Genomic DNA, 8,464 nt, shown 5'->3' on the forward strand with positions numbered 1-8,464 from the left:
ACAAAGCACTACACTTTTGTATAGTTCGCTTAATATTTCTAACCAGAGATTGGTTAATAGTTTTAGCTTTGTGAAAATTAATATTGCAATAGTTTTGCATTAAATTACGGGCATACATTTACAAACAAAAATTCTAAGAAAGCGGAAATGTTTTAAGAAAATTCTTTTTTTTTTTTTGAGGAAAAGCCGAAATTTCTTTACAAGTGTTGAATAGCGTTTTCATCGATCTAATTATTTGAGATTCCTGTTGTTTAAATAAGTGTTTTATTTTAAATTTACTAAATTTTTAGCGGTATTTTATGATTTACAATTTAAAAATAAGATATTTATTCGATTTCTACACTGTAAAAGTTTTGGTGTATCTTAACCTCAAAAATGGGAGCAACACCAAAATGGTGTTCCACTAAACTATTCACTCATGACTTTTATAGTACTGTGAAACTCTTAAAATGTTTCTTTTTCATGACTTGGTACAAAATAGTCGCCACCAGTCACTCTGTTAGGTATTTAGTAACACTAAAATTCATACATTATGATGTGGTGCACATAAGAATAAATAATATTATTTTTGCGAGACAATACAAGGTGAGAATCGGAAATTTTAAAAGTTGCATGCATGCACTAATTTTTAAAATATAATTAATTTGTGAATCAAACATACGCTTAGCACAAAGAGAATATTAAGACAAATTTGAACTAGGCTTAGGAAATCGAAATCGGATATAAATTATGCATTATAAAATTATTTAAAACAGTTCACAGAGACTTATAATTTAAAACATAAATATCCTTTTTGCACAACTAAAAACATAAATACTTATTGTTAAAGACGAAATTTAAGTTTATACTGATGAAAAGTATAGTTTTTTCACCAGGAGTTGGTACTTGGCTCCGCCATCATCACGTGGTATCCAGGGATACTGTTTCTCTATTTTTGGGAGAAGGATGTGAACATTCCTGAAGAAGGCTGTTTTTTGGCAATCGAATGATAAAAATATTTATTTCGCAATCGTTATGTGCATTTTTTTAACATTAAATGTTTTATAAATTTGATGGCATTTCTCTCTTCTGAGGGAGTAGTTTGTCCTTTTTGAGACATTTTGCTGGAAAACAGCGATTTTTAAATTTAAAATTTATTTAATTAGCTATGGTAACAAAAACTATTATAGCAGATGACAAAGCGAAGTAAGTGGCTGAAAAAGAATTCTCTGTTTGCGTTTGGCACGCATTAGGGGTTGTCTAAATTTCAAATACGGAGATGTTTCCCCTCTAACTCCCGCACTGAAATGTACTCTGCGTTCGAGGATGTGGAGTCAATGCCAACTCTTGGTGAAAGAAGAGTAACAATGAAGATATCTGAAAAACACTCACCAACCGATGGTAAACATTCAAAGACGAAATCATAACGAGTCAAGAGTTGCAATTATCGTAAGCGAAAATATTTAGGGTATGCAGTGTTGTCAACTTTCTACGATTTTTGTAAAAATTTATTCAATTTAACTTATTTTCCACACCACTACATACAAATGATTTAAAAGCTCAGATGCAACACGCCACTTTGTTCCTGTTCTTTAGTGGTAAGGCTTTTAAAATGTTGGCAAAATTACAAAAATTCCGAAAGCTTTGGTTTTAAAATGTCTACCATTCTATTAAATTTTTTTCAAAAATCGTAGTAGTTGGCAGTCCTGGTTATGGTATAAAGACGAGTGATCTCAGTGTAAACTTTTTTGCATTTTCGGAGTTTTGAATTTTCATACACCCTTTAAATTGTATATGAGCGCTCGATTTGACGTTGTATTAAAAAAAAGTGTTTCTTCACACAACTTAGTTCGGCATCAAATTCGGAGAGCTATTACATTACAGTGTTTACTTTTAATGTAATTACTTTTTTAAGATATAAAAATTCGCAAGTTACTAAAATTACAAGCTATTTTTTTGATGTACTTAATTTAACACTATCTATATTTTTGTAAGCAAAATAATAAATTTATCTTAAAAAACATGTTACGAAGTAAGGAAACTTAAAAAAAATAACAATTTGAAAAACTAATTTTTGCAATGATAGCATAGAATCGCTAAGGAACGGAAGAAGTGTCATAAACAATTTTAAGGGAAAATGATGGATTTTAGTTTTTATATTGCATGATTCAAATTTTACTTCAGTTTTTATTAACATTAAGGCATTCTGCAAATTCATTTTATTTTTCTGATTTCAATGAATAAATTCACTAATTGTCAACATTTGAGTGCTTTGTTCCAAGTGCATTTAGTGAAAAACAAAAGTCGATGTGTAATTTTAGGTAATCTCTAATTAGCAAATTAAAATTCCAGTTGTGCAAAAATGTTATTGAGTTGGAAGTTTTTCGGACAATAAATAGTCAAAAAGGGAAAATCTTACTATCAACGTTTAGAATTTAGAGCTATTTTATTCGAATTCACTAAAGTATCTCTTAAATCTGCTCAGGTTATTGATTGTTCGACAATTAGTTACAACAATATTCCATTTATTTGAGGAATGATTCTCAATCATTATATTTTTTCTAATGCCAAAACATTTTCCAGTAAAATTCCAATGATATCCATGCTCATAAGGTACTTTTTTTAATCACATTTTAAATGTAACTCAGTTTATAGCATAAGGAAAATGCAGATAACGTTTCGTAAAACGTATAAGTTTAATGGTTTACGTAGTTTTGAAATATTTTTAGATCATATCGAAGTATGTAAAACTTCTGAAGAGATAGAAAAAAAAACGAAGAGAAAACAAGGTAAGAAAAAATTTCAAAAATTACTCTATTTAAAAGGTTACTAATTTATTAATCATAATTTAAACTAATTTTTTATTTTAATAATTTGACAATCTACTTTAAGTATTTTTTTCTTATTTCGGGGCATTCTTACAATGTAGCTCCGGCCCAGTGGTCAGAAGAACTACATTATTTTTGTAGTTTTCTACAACTACAACTACTTTGCTGCAAATGTAATGACGTAAATACGATAATTTAAAGGTGCAGTCAGCTAAAAATCAGTTCTTCCATGCACATAAAAATATATGATCTTCTAATATGACTTCTTAAAATAACTTTTTCTTGCAAACTGAGCTATCGAAATATGTAAAACTTCAGGAAACTTATGCGTATTTTATTTTTGAAGTCTTTTCAAAAACATTTCGTGCGTCATACAGTAACTACTTTCCGTCACAAAAAAGAACTGATAAGCAAAATAGTTTTAAAAAATGAGTTATTTCAAAAATTACTATTTTTTGCCATCATTGCAGACAAATGCAGTTAATTTTCTTTTGTGTGTTCGATTTTTTTTTTAAAAAAACTAAACAAAATATCAGCATTAGCATTTTCGATTTCAACCTATCCTAACACACACACACACATCTAGATAAATATATATATTCGTTTCATGGAACATTTCTGTTCTAACGTATTTATCTTATCACATTATCACTGTTACAAACCATAATAGTCGCGAGATCTCTTTGTACGTTTTAGAGACATTCCAAAGAAGTCTTTTCTTAATTTCTCCCAGCAAACGTTCAGATCATCGAAAAGGCCGTAAAATGATCGTAAAACTTTCCACTGCTCCAACAAAAACGGAAATAAATAACAACTTTACCCGCCTTTTACAGCCGATTCTGTGCTACTTTAATGTCGTTTTCCGCACGAGAGAAACACAAAAAGGCAATGCCAGTAGACCATCAAAACTGCAACCCGGAAATCAGCGTTCCCACTGAATCCGCTTGAAGCGTTTGCGTCAAAACTCTCTCGGCGGCTGTGTGTACATAAAATACTACTTATTGCAAGTAGAATGTATCACTTATCCAAGAATGCTTTTATGAAATGGCACAGTTCTTATTATAGAAACGAGGTGGAAAGAAATTAGATGTGAAAGTCTGGCTGTTATGGATAAAGAATTTCAGACATTTCATCGCGAGAAACTTGTGATAATTGAGTTCAGAGTGAAATGTACATTTACGAAAGAATTCACAAACATGTCTTGAGTTACATTATGTTTACGGGACAGTAATTATTGTCTTAATAATTATCCGGAATTTTATAAGTCTGAATGTTTACATATTTCAAATATTACAAGTGTGACAGGTGAAGTAAATATTACTTGGCCAAATTAGAATATTAAAGTATTATGAGTCACGTAAAATTTAAAAAAAACAACATATTATTAAGTTTTTAATAAATATATATTCAAAAATCAATTACTATATGCTGCTAAAAACCTGTTCAATTAGTTTTATTCGTTATTAAATTTTGTGAATATTCATTCACCATATGTTATTCATAAACATGTTTTTCAACATGTGATGTGGATACCACGTCGCCATGTTATGTTCAATTTATATTGTATTAACTATCAAATCTTGTCTATCGTCATGAAAGAGTTCATGGATAAGGTTTAATACATCATCGAGTTAGGGTAAAATGCAAAATGTTTCAGTAATTTAAATGAATCATAGCTCAATAGAGAAGTAAAGAGGGACGTGTTTTCAAGAAAGTGTTGTGCACTTTAAACCTGAAAATAAAAAATTTAACTTTTTTTAAAATTCATTATCGCTTACTGTAAGTGGTGAAAAAGTAAATTTTTTTATTTATAGTATGCATTTTATCATTTCTTATGGCCGGATATGCATTTAAACAGTAAGCACCAACTATACATAAATAAATATTAGCACCGTCATTCTTGCTACAGCCAGATGGAAACCACGGGGTCATGGAAGTTAATACTCCACAATTTCATGACCAACTGTATAATTGCGGCAGTGCAATCAGTGCTGTGCACATGTCGCATTTATTTCCCAGACAAGCAGGCGCCCATCCATCTGAAGCAGGGTGGACTTCAAGCCATCATTGGAGACCGAGCCTCAGTTTTTCTCAATTACAAATTAGTGCCTTAAACACTGAGCCCTCCTGGCATGTCAGAACACAATAAGAAAATACAAAAGTCATAGTGAAATATGAATATCAGTTGCATGGAGTTTCTGGCAACTATGCAGATGCTTTTCGTAGATACTCTCAGAACAAATAATTTTGAAATACCAGAGTTAGTAGCATGGAGTAGCTTACATTTATGCAGATGTATTTCAATAACTTGTTCAGTTAAAAAAGTTGTGATTAGAGATGGTCACTCACACCTTTACACTGTGTTTTCCTAGACTGTCCTGTTAAAATTCTGAATGGAAACTGTATTCCAGCGTGAATTGCCTAGTGTAACAACCAGCTTTGCCTCGCTCCAGTTTTTACTTTTCGCACCAGTTTTTTTTAGACAGCGCTGGCTTTAGATAGACTAAACTTAACCTAACAGGTATGAGTAACAGAGCAAACTCACAACACTTACAACTTATTATTCCCAAAAAGCATCATTTTATATCACGACGGAGCCTTTGATAAACAGCCTAATAGAAAATTAGAACCAGCTGTCACGTGTATGTCAGAATTTGTAAAGTAGTTAGCTACTATTCATTTGGATTTAAAATAGCATTTTAAAATGGCTTTAACGAATTTGTGTTTCAATGAGCAATAAACAGAAGTTACATTGGTTGATTAACGGCACTATTTTGCATAGCTTTCAGATCGCACACTGCAAATTATAAAAAGAAATTCTTAAAGCTGCTACATTTCTAATAACTAGTGCTTAAAATACTTTTGAATAATTTATATTAATGACTTTAAAAGAAAAACATTTGTATAAATCAGCATGTGAAAACCGAAAATATTTCTCTTAGTTACCTAAACATGATTATTTTTGATATTTTGTTTATTTATAATGACAAGCTCTGTTTTCTTATTTATTTATGGTGCATAAATTTTTCGTGATACTTGAAATTTATAAACACATATGTAAACATTTCAAATATTGCTTTACCAGCATTCTATTTTTTTAATAGTAAATGGTTTCTTTTTTACAAAATTCGCAAACAAGGAAAGAGTAATGCTGTTTAAAAATGTAGACTTTGTGTGAGAAAACTTACAAATTACCATTTATTTTTTATTACAAAATCATGCATCTCTCAGCCCTTATTATTTTAACTCATATTCACCAATTTTGGGACATCAGTAAATCTTCAATTTAATTGAAACATAACCTTTTATTACATTGCAAAAAGGTAAAATTTTTTATTCGGCATTAAAGCTTTTAATTTGCAGTTGAAAGACTTCCAACTCACCTTAAAATTTAAAAAGGTCATAATATTAAAAAAAAACTAATTTTTAAAGTCTTTCGAGGTTTTTCAAATTCCTTATTAAGGTAAAATTATTATGTGTAAGAACCATACTTATATTCGAAGCTTTTATTATATTCTCAAATGAATGAAGAAGTAATTTTTATTACTAATTAACTAAATGTGATTTGTTTTACTATTTAATTATTTTTCTCGAACACTAATTAGCTATTAACTGCATTATTACCACCAGAAATGCATTATTACCATCGAAAGTTAATAGTGCACCAACTTATTAACTTTCGATAATGTGCAAAAACGTATATTTGTTTTCGAAGTTTTTAAAATTTTCTCAAATAAATAACAAATAAAATTACTTTTTATCACCAATCAACTAAATTTGATTCTTTTTTTTTAACTATTTATTAGACAGCAGTTGTTCTTCTGATTTAATTTTCTTGAACTATACTTTATTACTTAAATGCATATAAACGTATGCTAAATATATGTACTGTATACAATTTAATTGCTTTTTCTTTATTTAAAATGTCTGCATGATTAAAATTCTTAAATGATTTTGCTATCTGTAAAACATATACTATTATTTTTTTTTATGATAAAATTTTGAAAAGGCAGTACTTTATTGATACTCTCATATATCTTTCAACTTTTGAGATTTTTCTTAATACCTCAGCATATTTCACAATCTTTAACATCTGTAAATCTTCCAAATAAATCGCAACAATCTTATCAACCGTTGTAAAGAAAAAACTTTTTTTTTTCGCTTTTTACAACAGTTAAGCCTATCTATCCTAGCCTATCAGATCTAGAATATTTTTGTAGCCTTAAACCTGTGCTGCACTGGGTAAACAAAACTTTCTCTCTAAGCATTCTATTCCAAAAAAAAGTTGTCCGTTTTTATTTTTATGCAATAATTCTTTTGTTTTTTGAAGGACTTGAGCCATTTTCGAAAGTTCAAGCCTCCCGTAATTCTTTTCTTTTCGTATTTTCCGCTTTTATTTATCCCATTTTTTGATCACTTCTAGGCAACTCACCGCATTCCACGCATTTATCCTATTCTTTATATCTCCTATTTTGTTAGCAACACATGGTTTACTTATCCAATAAGTTGCGTAGAACTTTTTATCCGATTGACGTTTCGATGCATTTATATGCTCAGGAATTTCATCTATTTGTCTGATGGCCATAAATATATCAATTTATGTATAAAGAAAAGAAAATAGAAATTCTTATAGGCAGTTTACACTCCTATTTATTTTTCAAACTGTTGCTAGAATTTTATATCATCCAAAATACTTTTGAAATATATTGGAGTGTGCAGCTTTTACGAAGATAAACCAACGATATTGAAAACAATCTTTACAGATATGCTATGTCAAAATCTGTTATCTGTTTATAAAACGTAACGTGTAAACGTAAACGTGTTGTAAGTTATGTGACTAAATATAGGTTAAATGCATCAAATTTAAAGAATAAAAGTGTATTAAATGTGAAAACACTGATTTTAGACTAAATAATGCCTCACTATGTAGTGATACATCATAATTAGAAGAATTATTTATTGGATTTCCTCTATGATGCATTTAATCCATGTATAAAAATTACATTTCTAATACATTGCTGATTTATTATATTTAAATAGATGGACATTTTTTATCGATCTATGTGATTCCAGCAAATAAAAATTGTGCTTGGACTTGAAAATAAATATTCTTTATCTCCTTCGCTAGCCGACGTGGTCCTTATTGTTTTTCATCGTCTTTGACTCTGGGTCTTGTGCCGATGGGATCGAGATTATTTGGTCTTGCGTGCCGTTCTCGATGGTTTTTGCGACATCAAAATATTGGCCTATGGGCTCTATGGGCATGGGTCACGATATCAATTTCCTTATGACAGGTATAAGAAATTCATATAATCGGTTGAAAAGAACGAATTTGACTCAAATGTGATTTAAATGACATCCAGGAATGCCGATAAACAATGAAAAATTATAAAAACATGATTCAAATAAATTTACTCAAATACGAATAAAAAATGAGTGACATTCACTCAAGTTCGAGTTTAATCGTGTACTCAAAAGACGCTAATGGTCTATCAAAAATCAGTGAAATTCATTCAAATTCGAGTTAAAATGATGCTTTCGATAATTAGATAATTATCAGTCAAAAATTATTGAAGTTCGAGTTGAAAGTATGAACACAAATTATGCAATTTTTTCAGTTGACTCTTTGACTCGAGTGAATGTAACTCAAGATGAAA

Source organism: Parasteatoda tepidariorum, chromosome 5, assembly GCF_043381705.1.
Source record: "Parasteatoda tepidariorum isolate YZ-2023 chromosome 5, CAS_Ptep_4.0, whole genome shotgun sequence".
Taxonomy (NCBI): domain Eukaryota; kingdom Metazoa; phylum Arthropoda; class Arachnida; order Araneae; family Theridiidae; genus Parasteatoda; species Parasteatoda tepidariorum.